At 38.4% G+C, this 26,937-nt stretch overlaps 1 protein-coding gene and 1 long non-coding RNA gene across 2 annotated transcripts in view; one reads left to right on the top strand and one right to left on the bottom strand.

Annotated features, from left to right (window-relative positions):
• Positions 1 to 19,975, bottom strand: part of LOC116578911 — a 33,717-nt gene extending 13,742 nt beyond the window's left edge. The window contains exon 1 of the long non-coding RNA XR_004281087.1: positions 19,849 to 19,975. This is a non-coding gene — a long non-coding RNA (uncharacterized LOC116578911). The remainder of the gene's footprint in view (positions 1 to 19,848) is intronic.
• Positions 1 to 26,937, top strand: part of PMFBP1 (polyamine modulated factor 1 binding protein 1) — a 164,378-nt gene that overhangs the window by 23,864 nt on the left and 113,577 nt on the right. The gene's annotated exons all lie outside the window — the stretch shown is intronic.

Raw genomic sequence — 26,937 nt, forward strand, 5'->3', positions numbered from 1 at the left:
TATTGAAATCATATTAGAGGATGAGCTTACCAAGGAAGGAAGGGAGAAAGAGTAAAATGCCCTTCAGGCAGCTCCAATGTATATTTGAAACCTTTTGTAATCTAAATTGTGGTTGAAATCACTATGAATGCATAAACTTACTGCACGAGTGAGTCCAGAGAAAGGAAAAACAGAGGGCCCAGGACAGACAGAGAAAACAATAGAAAACTCAGTCAGAGAAATAATAAGAGAATTCTGTGGACCAGCATTTTAAAACCTCAGAGAATAATAAAGCCTCACAAAACAATGGACGCTCAGCAGGATATTGAAAACCCTGGATGGATGTCTTCTCTTGAGTTTGCTGAATTGCTTCTCTGCTTGCTCTGTCCTAGGCATTACCATCATTTTTGCACATTGCAGCATTTTAAACAGGATTACTGGACTAAGAGCCAATCACAATATTGTATAAGTGTCTATCATCAGTGAGCATTAGAAAACTGAAACATTTTTTTGTCCACAGAGAGTTGAGTGGTACGTCTCTAAATCTTCCAAGGGGATTAATTTGGCAATGACAAGAGGACACTTTTCATGGGGTACGAGATTCACCTTGACTGGTACCAGTTTTCCTGCTTCCCACTGGAGGCTGAAGACAGTAAGGAGAGATAGCTCACAATGTGAAACCATTTCCAAGAGCTACAAGGCAGCCAACATTATTGCACATGGCCTGGCATCAGCCTGATAGCAGCTCTAGCTGAGGCTGCATATCCATACGGCACATGGTCATTATGCCTGATTTGGAAGAAATAATGGAGTGCTCACTTGGGGGTGGAGGTAAGGAAAGGAGATAAGAAAGAGAGAGATGGGAGGGCAAATTCACTGTAGAGTTTTGTGGTTCAGTGTCCATTACTGCTTAAAGAACGGGTGTGTATAAATCCAATTGGTAGGAACTTGGAGAATGCAAGAAACACAAGACCTCATTGTTTCTTTTTGTGTTTTTCTTTTAATTCCTTCAGCAGTAGTGTTAAAGTGCTTAGAGGAACAGAGGCCACTAGGAACAGGAGAGGGGCTATGATCTTACCAAGGGGATCAAAGAAGCTGAGTTTTGCAGGCTATGAGGCTGGCATCATAGCAAGAGATAGCCATTTCATTTATTTTCCTTAAATGACTTTCAGTCATTTGTCTATATTCATCACATAAGCCAATAATTAATTGTTTGAAGAAAAGCCCAGCAATTGTTTAATTTCTCTTATAATTGGGGGAACTATGTACTTTATCCTTCAAACCTCTATTGAAAGGGGTTACAATGGATACTTTCACTGGGACAGTAACCATCAAGTGGGTCTTCCCAAACTGATTGGAATATGTGATCCTTCTACTTAAAACCCATTTCAAAATCTTTTTAGTTCGCATAGCATAGTCATTAAGGGCACAGACTGGAGCCAGACTCACTAAGTTCAAATCCTGGCTCTGCTGGCAGCTAACTAACCGTGTGACCTTGACAAGTCACTTAACTCCTTTACAGTTCACTACCCTCAACAATGAAATTAGACAAATAATTGGGTCTAAGTACCAACTGGTTAATATGTGGATAGACCCTTAAGGTAATGACTCCTGATGGACAATGTGAGTTGAGTGTTTATTCCTCTTGTTGATTTTGGTTTTGGGGTTTTTTGGTTGGGGTTTGTTGTTGTTGTTATTTTAGACTCTTAAGGATAAGGAACCTAATTTACAGACCTGATACCTGCCTTCTTTCTCCATGGCTTGACGTGGACAGACATTCGGCAAGTATGTTGAATGAATAAAGGAGAGAAAAGAAGGAATGTGTAACGGAAGAAAGGAACATAATTTTTATCCTTTACTTTCCTTTTGTCTTGATTCTTTGTCAGTATTTTTAGGTTACTTTGAAGCACAAGGACACTGATACCCACTCAAAAATTCTTTCAAATACCTATTCTAGCCTTTACTATATCCTTGGGTTTGAGCTTACCTGTCATTATCTCCCTCATAACCAGCACTGGTCTCACCCTACCATCCGCTTTTCCACCTGCCTATCTCTCCCATGCTGTTAAAACTTAAAGGAAGAAGTTATATCTGATATTAATTAATTAAAATTAATTTTTTCAATTAATACTATTGCTACCACCTCAAGTAGGCTTATTAGCAGTCCTTTTATTCACTCTCTATCATATTCCCCAAAGATATCATCTTTCCTATCCCTCAAACTTGCAACCCTCTCAGCCACAACTCTCTCTCAGGAGCTGACCTGCTTTCCGCTTTATGGAGATGAGACTCATGAACTCCTTCAAATTCCCTCATTCCACATCCAAATGATTTATAATCCTTCCCATTATCATTTTGCCTACCTCAGAGGGGAAATTATCCCAACTCCTTTCCAAGGCTAATTCTTCTCTCTCTCTATCTGGATCCCAATCCATCTCTCTTCCTTGCAAGGCTCTGATCTATCAGTTACCCTGCTCTGTTTTATTTTTTACAATTCTCCCAAATTCTCAATTCCTTCCCCTTTGGATATTAACATGCTCATTTATTTTTCTACCTTAAAACAGAAAGGACAACACAAATCCTCTTATCTTTCTCCTTCTATTCATTACCAAACCTGTCAAATTTATCTGTCAAAAGAATTTTAGCTTCTTTCACCCATTCATCATTCCTAAACCCTTCCAAAAGGACCTATCATACCACTAGCTTGAAATTGCCCTCTCTTGAGTTGCCCTTGACTTTTTAATCCCTATAACCAATTACTCTTTCTGGGTCCTTGTCCTACTCAGTCACCCTATGGCATCTTATATTGCTGATCACCCTCCCCTTCATGCATTACATTCTCTGGATTCTCTGACTTGGGTTGATCTTGGTTACACTCTGTCTCTCTAACTTCTTTGCCTCTTCCATTTCCTACCCCTCAATACAGATGCTCCCCCAATACTCAGCTCTTCCCTTTATGCTCATCCATCTTCTTTGGTCTTGTCAACCATTTCCAGGCCTTTGACTATCTCCTCAGTGCAGATGGCCCCAGACCTTATTTCCAGCCCAACACACCTCTCAGGCTGCAAGTCCACAATTCCAGCATTCTGCTGGACTTCTCTGTTTGCTAAAACCCAGAATCTTCTTCTCAACATAGTCTCCCAAACCAATTTTACCTCCTGGGTTTCTTGCCTCTGATATTAGCATCTCTATCCCCCCATCTCATCCTCTAGACTTCAAAGTTCAAATTATTTTCATGCCTCCTGCGCTTAAATAGTCTCCAGATTCCATCAATTCTACCTCAGCCTCTCAAATCCATAGCTTTCTTTTCATAACCACTGCCACCATCCAGATGTCACTTCTCATCTCAAATACCGCAACAGCCTGTTAGCTGTTCACTTCTTCCCTGGTCTATTCTTCCAGCTCATCCTGAATCTTCTATCACTCCCTTTCCCAATAATGCATTATAGACTACAGATAGTGGCCTAAACTCCACAATCTGGGCCTTCTTATTTTCCAAAGTGTAACTCCTACTGTTGATCTTTATACACACTGCTCTCCAGCCAATCCAAACTTCACCTTTCAGAATAAGTCCCACACTTCCCACTGCTAAGCCACATCTTCTTTCTTCTTGTATTAGTTTCCTTAGGTTGCCATAACAAAGCACCATACAATAGATGGTTTAAAATAATAGAAATGTATTCTCTTACAGTTTTGGAGGCTCAAAGTCTGAAATCAAGTTGGCAGCAGGGCTATGTTCTCTCTGAAGGCTTTAGGGGAAGAATCCTTCCTTGCCTCTCCTAACCTCTGGCAGTTGCTGGCAATCCTTGGTGTTCCTTCAGCTTATAAATGCATCACTCCAGTCTCTTTCTGCCTCCATCTTTATGTGGCCTTCTTCCTTACCCAGGAGAGGGTCCAAATATTCCTCTTCTTATATCGACACTGATCATTGAATTAGGACCAACCCTCATCCAATTAGACTTCATCTTAACTCGGTTATATTAACAAACTCTATTTCCAAATAAGATCATTTTCACAACTTCTGGTGAATAGAACTTCAACAATATCTTTTTGGGGGACACAGTTCAACTCATAACACTTCTCTGCAGAGATGGATTTCTCCCTTCATCCAATTCCGTCTGTCAAATCCTATTGCTTCAGAGTCTGGTTGATTTTCATCTCTGCCATGTGGTTGCTCATAATTCCCCATCACCCCCTCCCTATAAGTAACATAGTATTTTCTCCCCCTTTAATAGCATAGCTATTTATGCACATTTTCTCTCTGCTGCTTAATTCTAAAGCTCTCAAGACATAGGACACATACGTCATTCATCTCTGTAGCCCTCAAAATGCCTAGCAGAGTGCCTTTTGTTTATGAACTCACCCAGTTAAATAAAATAAATTTCCTTATACAAATGAAGTTGTGACCGTTCTGTATTTTTTGCCACTTAAAGTAGTTTTTCACTTTCATCGTTAAATCTAAATGTTGGCCAGGCCCAAAGAATTTCAATTTAGACTTACTTTTGCATTGAAATATTTCAACATTAGTAACATATCTCTCTCTTATTTAACTTGATGCATCTTTATTTTTTCTATGCATCAATCTATTCCTTGGACTGTTTTGAAGTTAATATTGCAGGTGCCATGAATTCTGTTGGAATCTAATCATCTAGCATTCAGAAGATATATTGGGGAGCGGTCTGGGGAGCCTAGCTTGTACATTCAACTTCAGCCTTATAGGCAATATGTTGAGAATTGAATCAGCATGGTGAAACACAGGTTCCTTCTGGCCCAATTTATATGTTTAAATATATAAATAACTCTTTACTGTAAGTTTGTTATAACCAGTATGCTATTCCTAATCCCATAATACTTTATTTTTGCTTCCTTCAGATTTAACTTGGAGAGTTAACTCATGAATGCTCTTATATCTTAATCAGAGCATATATATATCCTAGTTTTTCTTCTGGAGTTGCTGCATAATATATATGGCTTCCTCTCTGTGTGTGGATATGTGTGTGTGTGTATCTGTGTTTCTGTGTACTTATGTGTCTGTGTATATTTGTATATATATTCACAGAATGGCTGGAATCTGATTAATCTTCTAAATTAGCTGAGCACAAATGCAGTGAGAGCATTCAGATTCAGCTTCATTCGAGGAGGACATGGTTCTCTTTTTAATGCATATTTGGGACTGACAGACAGAATTACTAAGTATCAGCAGTCATGGGGAGAAAGGGAGAAACTAGTGAAATGGTAGATTGAAATGGTGTTTAAGGGCCAGTTTCTCTGCATGTGCTCACTCTACAGAAAGGGTCCTAGGGGCTGTGGGGAAATAGGCGGCCTCTGGGCTGCGAGCTAATGTGGCACTGTTGCTGTTTGCATAGCTGCGGAGCCCTAGGAAGACCTGGGAAAGCTAGCTCAAATTCCAATGAATATTTACAATTACACTGCTCCAGAGCCGAATGCAATCACAGCGCTCCAGTCTACAGGTTTTATGCATCAAAAGAAAATGAGAGGAGAGCTGCAAAAATGGAGTTGCCTTTGGAGAGACTTACAAACACAGATCTCACTGCTTGTGGCAGAACTAAAATGCTTTATTTCTGATAGGAGCAATTTATTCTTCGGGCACCTTCCTTGATAGTAGAAAGCGCCTGACTGGGTTTTGAAGTGAGAAAGTCTTCAGTAGATGATTTTTAATTCCAAGCAAGAGAAAGGGATGGAAGGAATCATATTACATAATTTTGATTTTGTTTTCTAACAGAAGACCCTAGAGAGGAGTGAGAAAATCCCTACGCTGGTCACAAATTCCATCTTCTTTCAGTTTGTGTTTTTATTCTATTCTCATAGCTTGTCCTTTCTTCATAGAGCAGCCCTGGGAAAAGCTGCCACCATTTTGTGTCCCCAGTATAAAGCCTTGAGTAATTGATTGCCAGTAATGCATGCAGCCCCTTGCTCATTTTTTCTCATAAGCTTTTGATCCACACCAAAGATCTGGAGAGAACTGAGTGGGAAAAATTAGTCAGAACCATTTGGATCCAGTGAGGCAATTTTTAACTTTCAGAGGCACTGGGGTAGATGAAATTGAATGTTTTAAAAGGACTCCATCAGAACCTGGTTTTGTGGTTCAGCTGACTAATCTTTTAGACTATTAAGATTTATATTGGTTTACTATTTGCTAGCAGCCAGGGTTGTTGCACTAAACAGAAGTCTTCTCTACTACCCATCCATACTTTTACCCACTTATCAGTACATTTTCTCCCATCAAGATGCTACTGTCTCTCATCCATTTACTGGCTTGCTTACTCCTCCTCCTACTAATCCACATAGCCTTTCACATATCTATCCATCAGTTTACTTGTATATATATCCATGCTTGGAGCAAAGGGAGGGAAGAGTGGTATGCCTATACTAGTGTGATTACCATTGGTAAATCTGAGAAAGCATGTTTCCTTCTCCAATTATAGTTCCTTAGATTCTCAGTTGGTTATAGACACTGGAGGAAAGGAGAAGCTTTAGATTCCCATGACCCTCACTAGCCTTCCCTATTCTTTGTTGTAAATTAATAATATTTTGATAGTCATATGTAACTGTTAAGCAAATACAGCCTCAGGATACTCCATCTTCCAGGTAGACTGCTGCCTCTAAACCTTTCCTTCAAGGAAATTCTGTAGCCATTAGAGTTATTTAGTAAGTCCCTACTATATGCAAAGCAGTATACGGTCTACAAACGTGCAACAGGTGTAAAAATATTTGTTGTAAAAACCCATGGATGTTGAACTACTGAGTGTAGGATGAAGAATCACCTTAAAGTGATGTAATTGATTGGGTCATTACTCCTATGATCAAAGTTGTATTACAAGTTTGTTTAGTGACCCCAAGATTTGTTCCAACAGTGCTACTATTGCCCAAAATATTTGGGTCTTCTCTTCTGGAAGAGTCCATTACAAATTTTAAAGTAGGCAATAAAACTGAATAGGCTTTTTTTTCCAAAGAAAGCCCACAAATAGCCAAGAAGCACATGAAAGAAATGCTCAACATTATTAGCCTTTAGAGAAAGACCTATTAAAACCACAATGAAACAGTCTCAGAGTGGAGAAGGGAGTTGGGGGAAATTGGAAGGGGAGGTGAACCATGAGAGACTATGGACTCTGAAAAACAATCTGAGGGTTTTGAAGGGACGGGGGGTGGGAGGTTGGGGTACCAGGTGGTGGGTATTATAGAGGGCACGGATTGCATGGAGCACGGGGTGTGGTGCAAAAATAATGAATACTGTTATGCTGGAAATAAAAAAAAAAATTAAAATAAAATAAAAATAAAAAAATAAAAAAAAAAAAACCACAATGAGATGCTACTTCAGACCCACAAGGATGGTCATAGTTTTTCAAAAAAGGGGAAAATAATAAGTTTTGGCAAAGTTATCAGGAAATTGGAACCCTCAGACACCACTAGAGGGAATGTAAACTTGTGTAGATTTTATGGAAAAAGTTGATGGTTCTTCAAAAAGTTAAAGATAGAATTGCCATATGGCCCAGCAATTCTACTTCTAGGTGTATGCACAAAAGAATGTGAAACAGGTATTCAGGTGCACCTGGGTGGCTCAGTCAGTTAAGCATCTGTCTTCAGCTGGTGTCTGATCCCAGGGTCCTGGGATCAAGCCCGCATTGGGCTCCCCAATCAGCGAGGAGTCTCCTTCTCCCTCTGCCCCTCCCCCAGCTCGTCTTCACTCTCTCAAATAAGTAAAATCTTTAAATAAATAAATAAATAAATAAGACAAATATTTGAACAAAAAGTTGTATATAAATAGTGATACCATCTCCATTCACAATAGCCAAAAGCTGGAAACAACCCAAATGCCCATCAAGAGATGAAAGAATGGGTAGGAGAAGAATCAATGAAACAAGATGGGATTGGGAGGGAGACAAACCATAAGTGACTCTTAATCTCACAAAACAAACTGAGGGTTGCTCGGGGGAGGGGGGTTGGGAGAAGGGGGGGTGGCGTTATGGACATTGGGGGAGGGTATGTGCTTTGGTGAGTGCTGTGAAGTGTGTAAACCTGGCGATTCACAGACCTGTACCCCTGGGGATAAAAATACATGTTTATAAAAAAAAATTTTTTTAATTAATTAATTAATTTTAAAAAAAGAGATGAAAGAATGACAAAATGTGGTATATCCATATACTGAAATATTATCCATTCATAACAAGGAATGCTGCAATATTAATGAAACTTAACATATTATGTTAAGAAGACAGTCACCAAGACAACACATTATTCCATTTATATTAAGTTTCCAGAGTAGACAAATCTATAGAAATAGAAATGACAGCATTTTTTCTAACCTTGAAATAGACACTCAATGGAAATAGGAAATAATGAGATTTGCCTGTACATATCTGCTAATATACCAGTACTCACTAGTGGCATACAGAATAGAAATCTATAGAAATGGTTGCTTAGGGCTAGGGAGAATGGAAAAGGAGGGATAGGAAAATAGAGAGGTGATGGCTAAAACGTAGAGGATTTTTCTTTGCAGACATGAAAATATTTCAAAATTATATGTGATGTTTGCAAATATTTGTGCATACACTAAAAAATAATTGAATTTTACACTTTAAATGAGTGAATTATATGGTATGTGAATTATTTCCCAATAAAGCCAGTTTGTTTGTCTTTTTAAGGAATCTCGATCCTCAACATGCCTCTCAAACTCACAACCCCAAAATCAAGAGTTGCATGTTCTACCAACTAAACCAGCCAGGTGCCCCAAATATGCTTTAATTTTAAAAAGCAATTTATAAGCCATATGAAAAAAAGTATTAAACCATTACTTTATGGTAATATTGGTCCTGCCCAATATTTTTGGATAAAGAATAGTATTATCCGTCTTGTTCACTTACGTATTTCAGATGTTTGTTTCAAACTGACTTTTAGCTATTTTTAGACATCCAAACTACTATCAAGTGGTGCACATTTGCTAACAATGATAATATCCAAATTAATGAGCAGAGGTCAGGAAAGAACTGCCCAGAGGGAAGTTCCTAAAGTTTCCACTTTCATCTGAGAAATAAATGGATTATCTCTTTAAATGACTTCAGAAAGAGCAACTGTCATTCGGAGCTATAAATTCTGGTGTGTGTGCTTTTTAAAAAAGTTCAGACTTCACATATGTATGTGTATGTTAGTATACCCATATTCTTTGCAATAGGTAAAATATATAGTATGTGTGTTCAAGCTTCGGTTTGTATCAGAGCAAGGAAAAGGAAAAAGTAGGGTTTTTTTTTTCTGACTTATTCATTCAATAGACATTTATTGGACTCCATTTATTTGGTACAAAAATCGTAAGACAAATTTTTCAGGAAAAGCCCTTAGCTGATTAGGTGGGGATAGTCCAGACTTTTTTATAAACTCCAGAATTCAGACCAAAGGATAGAGACCAAATAATACATTAGTGCTTAAGAGCAAACTTTGTAGGATAGTCAACAGAGGCTAATGTTCCCCTGGAGAAGTTCTTTGGCAAATATTTTTTAAAGCTCCCAGAAATGCCTTTGACTAGCAGAATATCCAAAGGTGGTATAACTAATTGTCTCAGCAATAACTTCTGCATAGTTGCTGTTGACCTACAAAGAAGATTCCATCTTTAGCTCTTCCCCTAGTTTTAGGCCCTCCAACACTAGTACCCTGTAACTTTTATGAAAATGGTTCCTGTTGACCCTATTAACTGATGACAACTGCATAATAATACAACAGGAGAGATGTTATAGGTGTTGGTAGACTCTTTGAAATCCTCTCCACTGTGCTAATGATCTATGGGTAAAAAAGTCACTTGTATATTTCTATAGAATTATTTTAGGTTTTTGTCATTTTTCTTTCTGCTAAAAATATACTAAGGAAGTCATAATAACTAGCTAACTAATTGCCTCCCCTACTGATGTTAAAACTTCTATAGCAACTGGGTTTGAGTGGAAACTTAGCCAGAAAATGATTTCTGTGAACTCAGGTGAAACTCTAATGATACCACCACATGAGAGAAAAACTGCCACCATCATACAAAAAAAGTTAGCGCAGAGCAAATTGATATCTAAGAGAGGCCCTTTCAACCTTGCAGGGAACGGTGTTTTCAAAAGTTTGGAAGCGACTATTTTATCTGGTATTGTTTGAATGTTCAGATGCCCCCCAGAAGGACTGACAGCATTTTTTCTAACCTTGAAATAGACACTCAATGAAAATAGGAAATAATGAGATTTGCCTGTACATTTCTGCTAATGTACCAGTACTCACTAGTGGCTAATACATCCAAGATTTAGTTCCTTGGTTGACTTGAATCCTCAACCCACCTATTAGTTTGTATTGGTGATACAGATTATATTAGGGGATAGTGTGAATTTTATTGTTTTGGGGAAAAATTGTTATTTATTTATAAATTTAAAACCTACTTGGATTCCCACCTCTTGAAAACTATTGGTCAGCTACCTCACCCTGTTATGTTTATGTGTACATTTATAAAATAGATATAAAAGACATAAAATGATACCCAGAGGAATAAAGGAAGCAACATTTGTCACAAACATACCACATGCCAGACACTATGCTTGTTATTTCATTTTAATCCTCAAACTAATGGTATAGTCAATAAGATTCCCATTTTTACCGACAAGCAAATGGAAGTTCAGAGTCATTCAATCTGTGACCTTTGAGAAATGTGGTACAAAGATTCATACCAGAGTGGAAAGCCAAAATCCTTTTGAGTTTCAAGATCCTACATGCCTACCCCCTTCCCACTCCTTACGTTTTGGATCTCATTAGCTCTACTCTTTCACCCTCCTCCAGCCCTGCAAGCCTGCTCCTATGTCAGGGCCTTTGCAATAACTGTTCCTCTAGAAGGCCCTGCCCCATGTCTAAATGGCTTATCCCCTCACCTTCTCATGTCTTGACCCAAATGCCACCTTCTCAGTAAGGTTTCTCCTGATCATCCCACTCACTCTCTACTCCCTATTCCCAATCTTTCTTACCCTGCTGTTTTCTTTTCCTGTAATCTTTTCCTATAATGCTATCTTCATTGTCCGTTCCCTTCGCTACAATGGGTCCACTCAGACATAGATTTTTTTTTTTATAACAGTTGACACACAGTGTTGTATTAGCTTCAGGTGTACAACAGAGTTATTCAACAAGTTTATACAGTGTGCTATGTTCACCACATCTATATCATTGCCATCTGTACTGATACATTGCTGTTGGAATATCATTGACTATATCCCCTATGTGTCTTTTATTCTCGTGACTTATTTATTCTACAACTCAAAGCCTGTATCTCCCAGTTCCCTTCACCCATTTTGCCCTTCACCTCCATCCCCTCTGGCAACCATTTGTTTGTTCTCTGTATTTATAGGTCTGATATGCTTTTTGTTTGTTTATTCGTTCACCATTTTGTTTTGTTTTTTAGATTCCACTTAATGAAATCACATGGTATCTATCTTTCTCAATCTAACTTATTTCACTTAGCAAAACCCTTCTAAGTCCTCCGTCCATATTGTCTCAAATGACATGACTTCATCCCTTTTTTATGACTGTGTTATATTCCTGTGGGGTATGTGTGTGTGTGTGTGTGTGTGTGTGTGTATGAGAGAGAGAGAGAGAGAGAAGGGAAATGATAACCCTTTTTGCTAGTCACCCACAGGCTTGGTGAGTGATCTGTGGTACTGGGCAAGCATGGAAACAGAAGGCCCAGGGGGAAGGAGAAGAGCTCTTACCTCCTCTGTGCACTTGCGACTTTGTAGGCCCAAAGAAGAGGCTCATGCTCTATTTGGAATTTACAGTCTTGAGGGATGAAAAATAAATCTAAGCTTCGCTTACATTTCTAGATGGTTAAAATTCAGAATTTCATAATGAATAGTCACAAGGCTTAATGGATTTTGTGCTATGCTCCTACTGTTGGATATTTGTTGAAATTCAGTGTGGAACTAATTCATCTCTGAAACCCATCTTAAACTTTCTAATAACCCATAAGCCTGTTGGAAGAAGGCAATGACAGAAAACAGGTTCTTATCATTTCATTGGTATAGTTCTTCATAGGCCTGAAATGAACTCACTTTTTTCACTTTATTAAAAATCTTTTTTTGGCTGACTCAGTATATAGTAAAGAAAAGTAGCTAGATACAAAACCTTGCAAATAGTTAAACAAACAAATGTTTTAGTGCACAAGCTATCTAACTGCTTCTAGACTTTTTTCAATGTGTGTATGTGTGTGTGCATGTTTGTATGATTATATACTAGAAGGAAAATCAGTTAAGCTGTTATTTCTAAATTGTAAAATCCAGGGTGATTTTTATTTTTTTAAGGTCTGGATATTTTTCAAATTCTCTACTGCAAATGTGTATTGTTTTTATAACCACAAGGACAATTAATTTTATCAGTAATTTTTAGAAATTTTACATCATTTTCTTTGAAGATCCATACAAAGTATTCCCTATATTCATTATATTTCTTTGAATCTATTTCCTTTTTCTTAAACCCTGCCATGATTCTAGCAGCTGAAGTGTTTTACTAATTGTAAAGATTTTTCCACATCAAAAAAAAAAAAAATTTAAACCACAAAACCATTTATTCAGTGATTTTTTTTTCCTCCAAGAACTAATGAAAATGCATATCCACACACCCAGTATATTTTGTTAAGCTTTGGAGAATTGATCCATAACAAATACTCCCTCCCTCTATCTCCCTCCTCCCCATATATTTATCTACTCTACGACTTTTTAAAATTTCTTCAAGTATTTACCAAAGGTTTCGAAGTAACATCTAAACTACTTGTCTTCTTAACTTACAGTAGAAACAAAGAAAACAAAGACCAGCTGGGAGAGAATGAAATGGATGCACCTACTTTCAAGCCCAGGTCTTCAGAGAGGTAAAACACATACTCAGTCCTTCCAGTAGATTCCAGAAAGAATGTGGATAACACTTCTCTTGATCTTTTTTTTTTTTCTTACACAAATTTAATACTTTGATCGCTTATAACCAAAAAGCAGTATTTAAAGAAATAGCACAGGTCACCTTTATTATAGATAGCACAGTTAGCAAGATACTACCTTGAGTAGCTGTTTAAAGAGATCACACTTCAAAAGATAATTGACCTAAATTCTCCTTCCTGATCTGCACTCTGGTGAGTTTTGCCCATGTGCAGCCCTCCCAAGCATCTCACACAAGGAAGAGATACAGTAGGTTCCTAGGAGGCATGAGAATATAGGCCACTGTGATTAAAACTAATTCAAACATTATTTTAATCCCTGTGTTTAGTTTTCTAAAAATTCTCAACCTCAGTGGGTGTGTAAGGGCTGACAGCTCCACTATGGAAGGTATCAGAAGTTGGTTTATAGAGAAGAACGCTTTAAAGTGATTACACCTGTTCGGGTCCCATTTGGTTGGGGTGTGATGAAACGGAATTCTCGGTCTCTACTTTCAGAGTATTTGTTATGATGTGAATTATGGGCAACATTATAAAATACACATATCTAAAAGAAGAAATTTTGCCAAGAGAAGCCTAATGTTACCTAATTTCTTTTGTGAATCTCATAAAGATCACCAGCCTAAAAACTTTCTTTTGGCAGATGTTCACTAATTCAGTCATGTTATCTAGCAATGTTGGCATTCCAAGCGAATTTTGTTGCTTTGCCCCCTTGGTGTATTTTAACTTCTAAATTTAAAGGATATCTGCTAGGAATATTCTTAGGATAGTTATGCAGTTGGTTCTTTACAATCTATAAGAACACCAATTTAAAGTTTCATTAAACATTCAGCATATTTACTGGTTGTAGAAATCCTATCAGCATCAACTACCCAATGTTCCAAACATCTCTGGAACAAATTGGAATCAACAAACATCAAGGGTACATGATCTTCCTGGAGTGTTTTTGTGGCTTTCTCCCATTATTTTGGGAAATAATCTTGTTGTTATCATTTAATACTTCCAGAAACAGACTTGGCATTGAAGTTTTGATTCATTTATAAAGTTCTGACCATATGTCATGAATCATAACTTTCTGCGTCATACATGGAGGACCAACACAGATGTTAATTTAGAAGATGTTTGTATTCCCTAAGGCTGTGTGTTATCAAAGAAAGGCATGAGAACCAGATTCCTAACACGTATTCATATTTCTGACAGGTGTCCTTGTATTTGCAAGTGTTCCCATTGTGTCTTTCTCAAACAAAACCTTAGCCATTCTCCTTAAATTTATAAAAATTAAACAGAATAAAAAATAGAAAGAGATAGATACTAAACCCCTGATACCAAAAGAGTGGAGAAGCCAAAAATAAGGTGAAATGGGGAAAAGGCTGGGGAGAGAAAACAAAATCAAGCTCCTGGAGCCTAATATTATATGAATATGAGCAAAAACCTATATGAAGTCTTAATAATGAGGTCAAGAATGCTGAATAATTTAACATACCCTTGGATCTTGATTTGTGATTGTCCAAAACGAATATTTCACAGGCCACATTGCACCTTGTCACAGACTCCTATTTCTCCTTCAAGATAATGCCCAACTATTAATAGACCCAATCTGGTAGAAATTACCTAATTGGCCACGGTCACTTCAACGTGAACGTGACACTTCGGACATTCTGTAGTCACAAGGATAAGTTAGGAGCGTGGGCAGCAGACTTGCTCTTTGTGGTAATTGTAGCTGAATCTTGTGCTATCACCGAAGCTTATTATTTTGCAAGTTGTACACTCAGCTCTTTGTAAAAATTGTACTGTAAGGAAAAATCCCTGAGGAGGCTTCTTTTCTCTGCTGGTTCTTCTAACATCGCAGATGAGGATGACCAAACAAAATGCTATGTGATTGTGTTTAAGTGCACAGAACCACATGCCACCTGATCTAATATCTTAGTACTATGGATTAAACAGTTCCTTAAGTCTCTGTATTCTTTCAGTTTTGTGCTTATTCAGCTAACCAAATTATTGCTAGTGAATGACATTATTTAAGAGAATTCATCCTGTGTCTTGGGAAAAATTTGTGTACCTTCTCCTTCATCAAGCAGGTAAATGAGGAATGAGAGGTCTGCTTCTTTTTTTTTTTTTTTTTTTTTTAAATTTACTTGACAGACAGAGATCACAAGTAAGCAGAGAGGCAGGCAGAGAGAGAGGAGGAAGCAGGCTCCCCACTGAGCAGAGAGCCTGATGCAGGGCTCGATGCAGGGCTCGATTCGGGGCTCGATGCAGGGCTCAATCCCAGGACCTTGAGATCATGACCTAAGCTGAAGGCAGAGGCTTTTACCCACTGAGCCACCTAGGCGTCCCAAGAGGTCTGCTTCTAACTAGCATTATCATTGGCCTCCATTCTTTGCCTAAGCATTGTGCCTATGAAGACAATAAGCTCATTCCTACACAGTATGAGTGCATCAAACAGTAGACATCTTTCTCTGGTTAGTAATTCTTTGTATTTTCATAACGTTTTACAATTTCAGAAGGCTACATCTTCCCTCTCTCCTTCTCTTCCTTGCCCCCTTCCTTCCGTGTTCATTGAGTGAATAAGATGGTCTAAGTCCTATGCTGGGCACTGAAGATACACAAATAAATGAAATATAGTCTCTGTCTTCAAGGAACTCCCTCCTTAGGAAGAGGAAAAGTAAGAATAACCAATTAATTATAATCTTATGCAATGAGTGCTCTAACCATGTGTACTACAGAAAATGCCAAGAAGTCAGGAAGCTGCACAGAAAAAGTAACTTTGGGACAAGATCTTGAAGGATGAACAGATGTTTACAACTGAAGAAGGGGCGATGTTGAAAGGGAATTGGGGAGGTTTTGCCTGAAGCAGAAGGGACACTAGCTGTGAGGACATCAAGGTGTGAAATACATGGCTAAAATGGCAAGTGAGGCCAGATCAGAGTGAATTTTATGAGGCTTTTTGAAATAACAGAAAAAATACGTACACCAGTCTCTGCTCCTGGTTCCTGGAACAGAGTTCCTAAATCCCTTGAGATTTCCTAGATAGGAGGCATGTCTTTTGTTCTAATGAGGTGACTCTTGGTGGGCTCATGGATAACTTCAGATTGGGAGCTGTTCACTAGAGAGACCAAGCCTTGATTAGGAGTTTGGGACTCTCAGCCCCACTTCCAATCCTCCAGGAAATGGAGTTAATGATTGATAAAGCATATGTGATGAAACCACCATTAAAAGTCCCAAAAGTATGGGGTTCACAGAGGTTCCAGATTGGAGACCACATATCAATTTCATGGGAACAGAAGCTCCTGTACTCAAGACATTTCCAGACCTCACCCTGTATATTTCTTCATCTGCCTGTCCATCTGTATTCTTCATCATGTTCCCTATAATATAATAAAAGAGTAGAGGTAAGTAAGTGTTTATCAAAGTTCTGTGAGGTGTTCTAGCAAATTATTGGACCTGCGGAAGGGGTATAGGAACCTTCAACTTGAAGCCATGTTGGACAGAAATTGTAAGTAACCTAGGGACTCACTACTTGCAGTTGGTGTCAGAAAGGGGAACAGTCTTATGGGAATGAGCCCTTAACCTGTGGAGCCTGTGCTAACTTTGGCTAGTGTCAGAATTGAATTGAATTATAGGGCAGTCATCTAGTGTTGGGGAATTGTTTGGTGTGAAAACCCCACATATCTAGTGTCAGAAGTGTTTGAGAAGTGTTGTAAGTGTGAAAAAAGGAAAACACAGAAGAGTTCTCCTAGACACACTTATCCAGGTGTTCGAACAAGTCAACAAGCTCCTTTGGGTACAGAGGATGCGTAGTCTATTTAACAGTTCTATATGCAGCAATAATTTTATATTAATGCTATTCTCCTTTTAGCAAGAATAGTCCATTACCACATACTGTTAATATATTTTTCCCAGTCACTGGGTGCTATTAGCCAATGAAAGCTAATATGACAAACTGTAGTCTCCTCTCTCAACCAATGAGCAGCAGTGTAACACTCTGCAGCTGGTCTTACCCAATGTATGCTCTACCATACTATCCTCAGGTGAGTGTTTTTCCCACAGGTGGTTTTTTGTCTGCCATGATTTCTCTTTCTGTGATTTATTTCTGCTCTGAGAAGCAATTTTGATCTATGTGGCTAATAGGAGATGTGCAAGTGCTAGTGCTAGAGCTAAGAAACAGAGTATCATGCTAGGTGTTCAAATACAAGTGCAATAACAGCTCAAGTGAATTTCAAGGAAATGGAGAGAGAGTAAGAATCAGCAGACAGTTGCAGACTGGTGACCAATTTTGAGATGGGCAGCATGGAGGGCAGGGCATCTTGGGAGGACTACAGGACACCTGCACAAAACCTGGCTGGCAGGACCATGTGACCTCAAGGAATTTGAAGGGAACAAAGTGGCTCTTATCAGCCTTTGCCTTGATACTGGGAACACCTCTTTAGGGTCTATGTTTTCAGGACCATGTGCAGCACTAATTCAGGTAGTGCACCCCCACCCCCAACCCAGTGCAAATGAAAATCAATGAGGAGTTCATAGCTTACTAGGGTATTCCTCTGGAGCCAGGCTATCTGGTTTTGAAACAGCTCTACCATTTTTATCAGCTATATCACCTTGGATATTTAACCTTGCTGACTTCAGTTTCCCTCTCTGTAAAATGGGAGTAAAAATACTACCTACTAAATGAGGCTCTTCTGAAAGTGGAATAATATTTATAAAGCACTAAGAATAGTGCCTGGCACATAGTAAATGCTTGAAAATATTTGTTATTATTATTATTACCACTGTTTATTTTCTGTCTATAAAATGAGGAAAAATGACTAAATGATCCCTGAAGTCCCTCCCAATTCTAACATTGCCTGAATTTGCCAATCTCTTTTATCCTAGGAGAAAATTGTAACTCAGAGAGTTTGACCACCCACCCCTGTGCCCACCAAGGTTACATTGGGAATAAGGAGTAAGATTCAAAACCAGAATTTGAACCCAAGTCTTACAGCCCCTAATGCTATGCCTTGTGTGCCCTTCCCTGTACCAAAAACTGAATAAAGCATCACCCAGCTGGGTGTCTCACTCCTTAATCCCTCCCTCTCTTGGAGTTGCACCACCTCAAGCTACTCTGTTTTGTTGTAGTGTTCTTGTGTTTTTTTTTTCCCCCAACCCCTTCCATCCCTCTGCAGATAGGAAGAGAAGTGACAAGCTTGGGAAACAAAAAGGGATTTGTTGCATTAGAGGAAATAAAACTTAGCACGATGTTTGAATGTTCCTCTCAGCATTTACAGCTCAAGCACCTGCTGTTGGTCTCCACCATTAGGAGACTTATCATGCTTGCAAGGCAAGTGGTCCATTTTCCATTCACCACTGCACTCAGTTTTTAGAAAAGCCAAGTCCCTGGATGTGGCCCTTTGTCTTACTACCTATTGTTCTTGTTCTATATGGATGGAATTCTAGCCATATTTTTTTCCATTTCTGGTACAATTTTGGCAATGCTGCAAGGACTGAGTCGAGAAGGGAGAGAGAGGGAAGAAGGGGGAGGTGGAAAGAGAGACGATGACAGGACATGTTCCCAGCAAACTGACCTATCTAGTGCTAATCTTGTTAATTTGTGCTTCTGTATTTTGTCCTACAGTTTTGAAACCCATTTACAATGTACCCAGGACTCTGGTCTCTCATTCCTAGGAATGAAGTGTTCTTTTGTTTATCATCTTTTTTTTCCCCTTGTCTCTGTCCACTCAAATATTAGAGTAGTCGTTATTTCTTTTAACAGCTAAAATATCTGTGCAGGTTTTTAAAAAATAAGTATTTTTCATTTGACTGAACTGATTTAATCAGAAAAGATTAATGTGATCATTTTGATTTGCAAAATTTCCCCCTCTTTTTATTTCTTCCACAATTGATTTTGAGCACCCATTTAATAATTTCTGGTAGCTTGTGTAGGTTCAGCTAGATATGCAGAGTAGGTTCTCAGCAGTCACAGAATTTTATTATGACCAAGGAACCCCTATTCTATAAACACGGAAAATTGGAAATTATCTCTAGAGCTGTTTGTTAACGAAGTCGAAGGCTAACCTTTAGGGCTCATTAAAATTCCACTGATGAAAACTCTCTCTCTTTCATGAATCCATCCCTCTGTTACGAGTGCTGGTGTGTGGAAATTGGTCTGGGCCCTCCCCTTTTGCCCTCCCCTTTAATCTCTTGGTCAGGTTTAGGCAGAGATTTTTAAAGCTTATAGATTTCTCTTTCTCCTTCTCAGAGTATGTGTTGTGAATCCAAACAAACACGAATGAGTCTCTGAATGTATAACTGTTACCGAGTCCTACTGACCAGGCAGGCAGTCTTGCTGAATCTGCCATCCTCCATCAATAAAGGAATGAAGTCATTTAGGCATAATTAACAGGGGCAAAAGGAGGGATATGTTCTCTGTACCTGACGGTAGAAATAAATATGAAAACAAACCTCTAAATATAATACCCAATTGATGAAATGTATTGAGTTTTTTTTTAATGAGTCTATTTTTTAAATGAAAGTCAGTTAAAATGCAGTCTTATCAAGAGATCCCTGCATGGTAACAGCAGCCGCTCTCCTGTCCTACTGGCGGATAAGACCCTCCAAATCCTCCCAAAGTGCTGCAGCATCCATGTGCAGAAGAGCATTTGAATTCACTTGGTACCTCTGTAAACGGAGGATTCTATCGATGCCACATAGCATCACTACTACTGTTGATAAACAGATGGAAAATAATAGTTTATGGAATTTTTGTTTTAATCACATTAACGTGTTTGGCAGGGAGATCCACCTAAGTACACAATGTAAAGCCTGTCTTTGATCTAGTCCCCTTTGGGGCATTTTCCACGACTGATAAACTGGTTCTCTGAGTTCACAGGCAAATGATTAAAATGATAAAAAGAAAGAAAAGAGGAAAAAGAAGAAGAAAGCCAGGCACCAACCTCCCATTTGAGTATTTGTCTCCTTGGAGCTAGCCAGGCTTGCAGTCATGCTGACGACTCAGCACACATCTCACCCAGTTATACACCCACACAGGGCGCAACATGAATGCCCTCAGCTCTCACCCCCCCCCCCCCCACCACGCTTCTCCAGTTCCCTCCTATCCTTTGCACACAAACACACACATGCTCAATGCAAGAATTCATATGCTCTATCTTTTCAGACATTCCTGCTGCCTTTAAATGTGGCCTCATTTAGATCCTTACATTTATCACTAACAGCCCTTACACATATTTTCCTTTTACCCTCACGCATTTCTTAGTTAGCATTAATTATATTGTGGTCTGATAGAAATCAGAAGCTTTCTTGTAATGAAAATGAGTGTCCTAATTGTGAAATATTTTGTCTACTAAATATTCTGCTGTAAATTAGCCTGAGTACAAGCCAAAGGCAGAACGAACTAGATTCTATACAGAATCTAGTATAGAAAATTTGATAGTCACTGAAAGAAAGGCTTCTATAGATTCCCATTTCCGAAGCACAATCCCCACTTTGCCTCCTCTTGAGATGGTTGATCAGACACTTCCCTCCCTTCTTAGGAGAAAGAGATCTGAGGAGGTTTTAAATTCTTGGATGGATTTTTTTTGTTTGTTTGTTTGGTGGATTTTTTTTCTTCTCATTCTTTCTCCTCTGCAGAACACAACTAGTAAATGATTGGATCTTTGACAGAACAAAGGTATTTTTGATGGGCTCTGTAATCTAGTGCGTTAATGCGCCCGGTCCCCTCATTGTCTTGCTGTCTGATCCCATCCGTTCTGCCAGACAGTCACTGCGGGATGAGTCACTTTTAATGTCTGATAATCAAGGTGAATTTTCAAAAAGCTGCCATTTTGGAATTATGCACTATATCACAGTGTCAGGGACGAGAGGAGGAGGAAGGATGAAGGAAAGGCTAAGATAGACACCTACTGTACATTGAAAGAACTGCAGTACAGAGCCAGCACCGTGCCAGACAAGATGTGTCTGGAGGGGCTAAGTCGATCAAGGCGTCCATAATGAGAAGGAAACTATGTTAATTATAAATTAAAAATAACTTCTATGATAATGAAGATTATATGCACAGGAGAAAACGTCTTAGTTAAAACAGACTGCAGGGATGGAATTAAGCACCAGCCATTTGGGGGCATGGATTCTGTACCTACTGAATCTATTGTGGTCCATTAAATAATCTAATACAAACTTACATTGGAAAAAGAATAGAAGTGAATTGTGGCTGTCTCCGTGGATGCTGTATTGTCTGCCATCCTTATTTAAAGCAACATCAGCTAAGGGAGGTACCTAGCAAATGAACACAGCCTCCCTGCATCTTGGGAGACTGGATATTTCTGGAATCATTTAAAGGACTGAAACATTTTTCCCCATGAAATAGCAAGGGAGATATTGGAAGCCCCTGGTAAACAAAGGCCAATCATACATTCTTGCAAGACTTCGGCTATTATATACGTTGGTCACTCTCTTCTCTAAGGTAATTAACTAAACCCACTGTTACGTATTATGGTTCTCAAATATTTTTAAATTGTTGTCATTGTATTAAATTGTAGGATACTTGAAGGAAAAGGATATCAGAATAGCCTGCTATTTCTGTTTATTATTCAGATAAGCGAATGCCTATAAATAGAACCAGGATGTTTTGACTAGGGAAATGCTGTCCTCGTTATAGCTGGGAGATGCTGGGGCGATTTAAAGCTGAAGCTTCAAAGCCTTGTCCTGCTTTATAAAAGCATGAGGGTTTTCATGGCTGTTTCAGTGACCAGTCAAAGTCTGCAGGTGCTTTATCTGTCCTGGGGGAGGGAGAGAATGACATTTCTGAGAATGCTATTTTATAACCATGATGAACGCTTACCTATTTCCTCTAACAGAGCTATTTAAATACCTGCATATCTTCTTCAACACATCTGTATGTTTACAGATTATTACACCTTGTTATTGTCTACCAAGGTTAACCAGTCCATTCTCTCCCCATTCTCCACTTCTACCATCATACACACACATACACACACACAATACCTTAACAGATGATTGCAAAAAAAAAAAAAAGGCAGAAAAAATATTTAGCTACCATGCTATTTCCATATATACAAAAGATTAGATATACAGAAAATATAGGAGATAAAAGTGACCCCTTAGACATATTTGGGTACAACCTTAATTGTACCAAACTACAGAGAAGTGACTTGTCCTAGGACACTCAACCAGAGAATGGCAGATGCCAGGCTAGCATCCAGGTGGGTAACTTGAAAGCTGGCATGCTTTCCACGGCAGCATGCTCTCTTTCCATTAAAAAGAATCAGGTCTCTGCAGCTTGGCTAAACAGTGATTAATGCACAGATGTCACAATGAAAAAAAGAAAAACCTGAGGAAGAGATAAGAATCATATACATTTTCAACCATGATACAAAGGAATAAAATGGAAAATGGTATGAAATGAAGAAAAGCAAAATGTTAATAGAACATCTATCTAACAAAACGATCTGCCTAGTCAGGAATTCTATTAGAAGGCAGAATTGTCCTTTAAGGAAAGTGGTAGAGACATTTGAAACTAGCCAAGAAAGCAAACGTCGCTTGCAAAAGTCACACTGCTCTATTTCTCTCTACATATTTTCATCTGAAATATTAGAACAATTCAGTCATATTCAAGCATGGATTCTCACTGTAGTCACTGAGATCCTGCCTAGGCTCTGTCAATTAGTGACAGCTAAACCAGCATATTCTTTTCTTCTCTAAAATCTAGATCCTTAGAATGTACAGCCTACCTTGCTCTCTGAGGAAAGATGAACCTGAAATGACCTAATAGGGATTTTTGCATTTATAATTTCCCTTTTGCCATGTTCTGTCTCCTGTTAAACTAATCTCTGTCTGAAACATTCTGCACATTTTTATTAAAATACCTCACTGGTGCTTGGGGGCTCTAAGGTCCTGAGCATGAAACCCCTGCCCCTTCAAGCATGATGTCCCCTATCTTAGTGTGAAACCTGACAGATTTCCTTCACAGTGTATAACAATAGGAACATTATCAGAGATGCTAGATAATAATAATGATAAACCAGACATAACTATAAACGAGAACAGGACCTCCCAGTAGCTCTGGTTATCCTTCTACAAGGAGCTGAAGAAGGCTTTGCTAAGAATTAAAAAAGAAGAAATGAAATACATCTCAATGAAGAATGTGTTTTAACACAATGAACAATCTTTGGTAGCTAAAGGAAGGGATCAAAAGATTATCTGTTGTGTAAAAAAATCTTAACAAATAAGATGGAGGATGGAGATGTGATGGTCAATAGACAATGGAAGTTTAGAAAACAAATTGTGATTCCTTCAAGTATCAAAACAAGTAGGCTTTCATAGTCTCTCTGATCCTACTTTTTGCTTCTGGAGAAGAAAAAATTGAAGAACATAGATCTGGCTGGTGGGGTAAACACAGAAATATCTTATCTGTTTTTGCTCTGAAGAGGTATCAGGAGTATTAATGGGACTTCTGTTTCAATGGCACTGTTAGGAATAAGGTTTCTCAACTTCAGCCCTATTAACATTGTGGGCTGAATAATTCTTTACTGGGGAGACAGAAGAGGCAAGAAAGGGGACGTCCTGGGCATTTTAGAATCTTTGACGCCCTCGCTCCCTTCTACCCACTAGACACCAGTGACATCGCCCGGTTATGACAACTAAAATGTCTCTAGACTTTGCCAAATGTCCCCTCAGGAGCAAAATCACCCCTGCTTGAAACCACTGAACTAAAGGGAATGGGTCTTATTTTTACAAATAGACTCGGCTATCCCATGTTTTGGAGACCATCTTTATTTGTACAACAAACTCATTTTTCTGATGTGTTCAAAACATGGCAGGCACTTCATGGTCTCTGATACTGCCCATGGATTGACTAATTATTGGTTCTCCCACATAACTCAGAGCTCAAGATACCTGTAATCAAGTCTAGAGGGAGGCAGGTCTCAAAAAGAATTGAACATTTGATTCTTGACATATAGAGTCACCTATGATCAAATAGATACAAAGCCAACTACATTTTGAAAGAGATTACAAACAAAATATTTTGAAAGAAGTTAAAGACCTAAATAAATGGGAAGCCATCCCATGGTCATGGATTGGAAGATTTAATATTGTTAAGATTGCAACACTTTCCAAAGAGCCACGACCCTAGAGTTTTTCATTTATTTGTTTGTTGATTGTTTTGTTTTTGACATGACAATTATGACAAAAATGACTTTGAAGTTCCCAGACATCTATAGAAAACAGGCCAAGCCACAGTAGAAACCATATTTTGGGGGGATAATGGGAGGAAGGGACCTCCCAGAACCATGGAGAACAAAGAACTAGGAAGCTCCTCCAGGAAGAAGAACAAGAGCCCAAGTAAAGAACTGTCCCTACCCCTAAGGGTACTTCACCATGTCCCCTCACAAAAATCTCAAAATTGTTGAGAATCAGTGACAGCTCTATGATTTCTGTTCCTTCCCTTTTTAAATGGGAATATTTATTTTAGTTACCCTGTCTCTCCCTCCTCCACCACTATGTACTGGGCATGTGAAAGCAAGTAATTTGGCTTATTAGTTCGCAAGTGTCTGGACCAAGAGGATCCATATGAGATCCAGTGCTTTGAGTTTTGAAATGTGATTGGCTGAGACTTTGAGTGTTTTCTTTAAAGAAAATAGGAAAGTATTTTGCATGTAAAAGAGGGAACAAGTGTTTGTCACCAAAAGAAAAGGCAGATTTTACTACTCTTCTCAATTATTGTCTGCCCTTCCCTATGAAATGATTATAAATACTCATTTGCATTTCATTTTCGCTTTCATTTTCAGAGTTTTAGCACTTCTACATATGGGTGACCATGTCTTTGACATTAGGGTCGGACATAAGACTTTCTTTTGCCAAGGAAATGTGGGTAGCAGTGATGCATACAACTTCCCAGGAGAAGCTTAGCCATTTTATGGCTCAATTATCACTTCTTTTCCTTTGTCACTTTGTCCAACATGAAAGAATTGAATGGGCATCACCAACTCAGGTCAGAAATTTCAACGGAGGGAGTGATGGCCATGATCTGAATAATAAGGACTTGCAGGTGGGGCTTTTTAAAAATCCATCTTGTTGCTCAAAGAATTTCCTGATTTCATTTTTGCTAGTTGGAAATGAAAAACAGTTGTATTTTTCAATCCTATTTACGAGCCACCAAGTTCTTTCTTGGGCCCCCTCTTTCTTGTTAAATGTAGAAAATAGAAACTAAGTCATACTAGTAAATTTCTGTTTCTTATCCTCTTCCCCTGAATCCACAAACCAGGTAGGTAGATGTTCTGCCTTCCTAGAAAAGTCAGACTTAAGCAATGCAGTTTTTTAAATTAAAAAACAGAGAACTGGCAGAAAATGCATTTGATGAAACCCTAAGACTAATATCATTCTAAGTGGCTAAACACTAAATGCTTTCCCCTTAAGATCGGGAACAAGACAAGGGTGTCTGCTCTCACCACTTTTATTCAACATTGTATTGGAGGTTCTGAAATCCAGGGCAAGTAGGCAAGAAAAAGAGATAAGAAGTACCAAGTTTGGAAAGGAAAAAGTAAAACGATCATCATTTTCAGATGATATGATCTTGTACATAGAAAATCCTAAGCAATTCACAAAAAAGGCAACTATTACAACAGTAAACAAGTTCAACAGTGTTGCAGGATGCAAGATCAATATACAAAAATCAATTGTATTGATATACACTAGCAATGAAAAATCCAAAAATGAAATTACCAAAAATAAAATTCCGTTTATAATAACCCCTGAAGGTTTAAGTCAAATAGAGCTCATTCTTTTCATCCATTATTGTTTGCCTTTTTGTGGATTCCTCCAGTGCTCATTTAAAATGGTTTTACTTAAGTAAGAGTTTTGCTGGGTAGTTTGGATTTGGGGATAGGGATGTTGGCATGTATATGTATGGTTTTGGTGGAGAGTGATTATCTTAATGTAGAGTTTTTAACCTATATCTTTATAAGTAGAAGGGTTATATGAATACTTGATTTGTAAATTAGACCTCATATTTCCCTTTTGCAAGTTCTAGAAATGGTTTACCCTAACATTTTGTTTACCAATATAAATTACTTTGTAATCTTTTATATTTTTTTACAAGCCCACCTGGTAGGGTTAATCACTGTCTTCTGTACAATGTCTGTACCTTGTACAAACTCCTATTTCTGCATATCCCCACCATTTTGTAATTATTTGTATATGTGTCTGTTTCTGACACCAGACCTCTGAAAACAAAGACAGCATTTTAACTTTGCATCCCCAACGCCTAGAACAAATTCAGTGCATGCTTGCTATCCTGACTTCCCACTTCCATAGGATTTCTATGTTTCAGCTGCTTGAAGGCTGTCTTCCTGAAGTCTTCTGTCCTCCAAACTCTGTATGTCAGTCCCCTCATATTATGGGTTGATATATAAATTAATACACATTCTCTCCATGTACTATATCCATTTCCTTATTTCTGAACCTATCACTAACCATCATTTCACCATTGATCATTATGAGAACAGCCCATGAGAGTCATGCTAGATGTGTCTAGTAATGGGATTTAAAGCCACAGTATGAGAATAGCTTATCTGTGAACAAGATTTTCAAGGTAAGAAGTAAAAATCTCTGTCCATCCTTTCACTATCCCAGCCTCATCAATATTTCTTAGCCCCTTTAACCTAAAACAATAGTGGAACAGAGAAGCTGAGATCTTCCATCTGCTGTTAAGTACAGACTATACAGTCTTTTCAGAGAGTGACAGCTGCCCTTGTATTTAGAATAAGGACAGAAAGAAGCCAGCATATAGCTCATGCTTGATGGATATTTATTGTTCAATATAGTCTAAAGGAACCTGCCCTACCACTAGTGTTTCTATCAACTGTGACTATCAGCCTATCAAATCAGACATCATGATAATTGATTGAGATCTGGGTGGGATAGGAAGACATTCTTAATGGTTGATTGACTGAAAAATCCATCACTAAACAATGTACAGTCAATGTTATAGTCACAGCTTATATATTCTC

Source organism: Mustela erminea, chromosome 19 (assembly GCF_009829155.1).
Source record: "Mustela erminea isolate mMusErm1 chromosome 19, mMusErm1.Pri, whole genome shotgun sequence".
NCBI classification, from domain to species: Eukaryota; Metazoa; Chordata; class Mammalia; order Carnivora; family Mustelidae; genus Mustela; species Mustela erminea.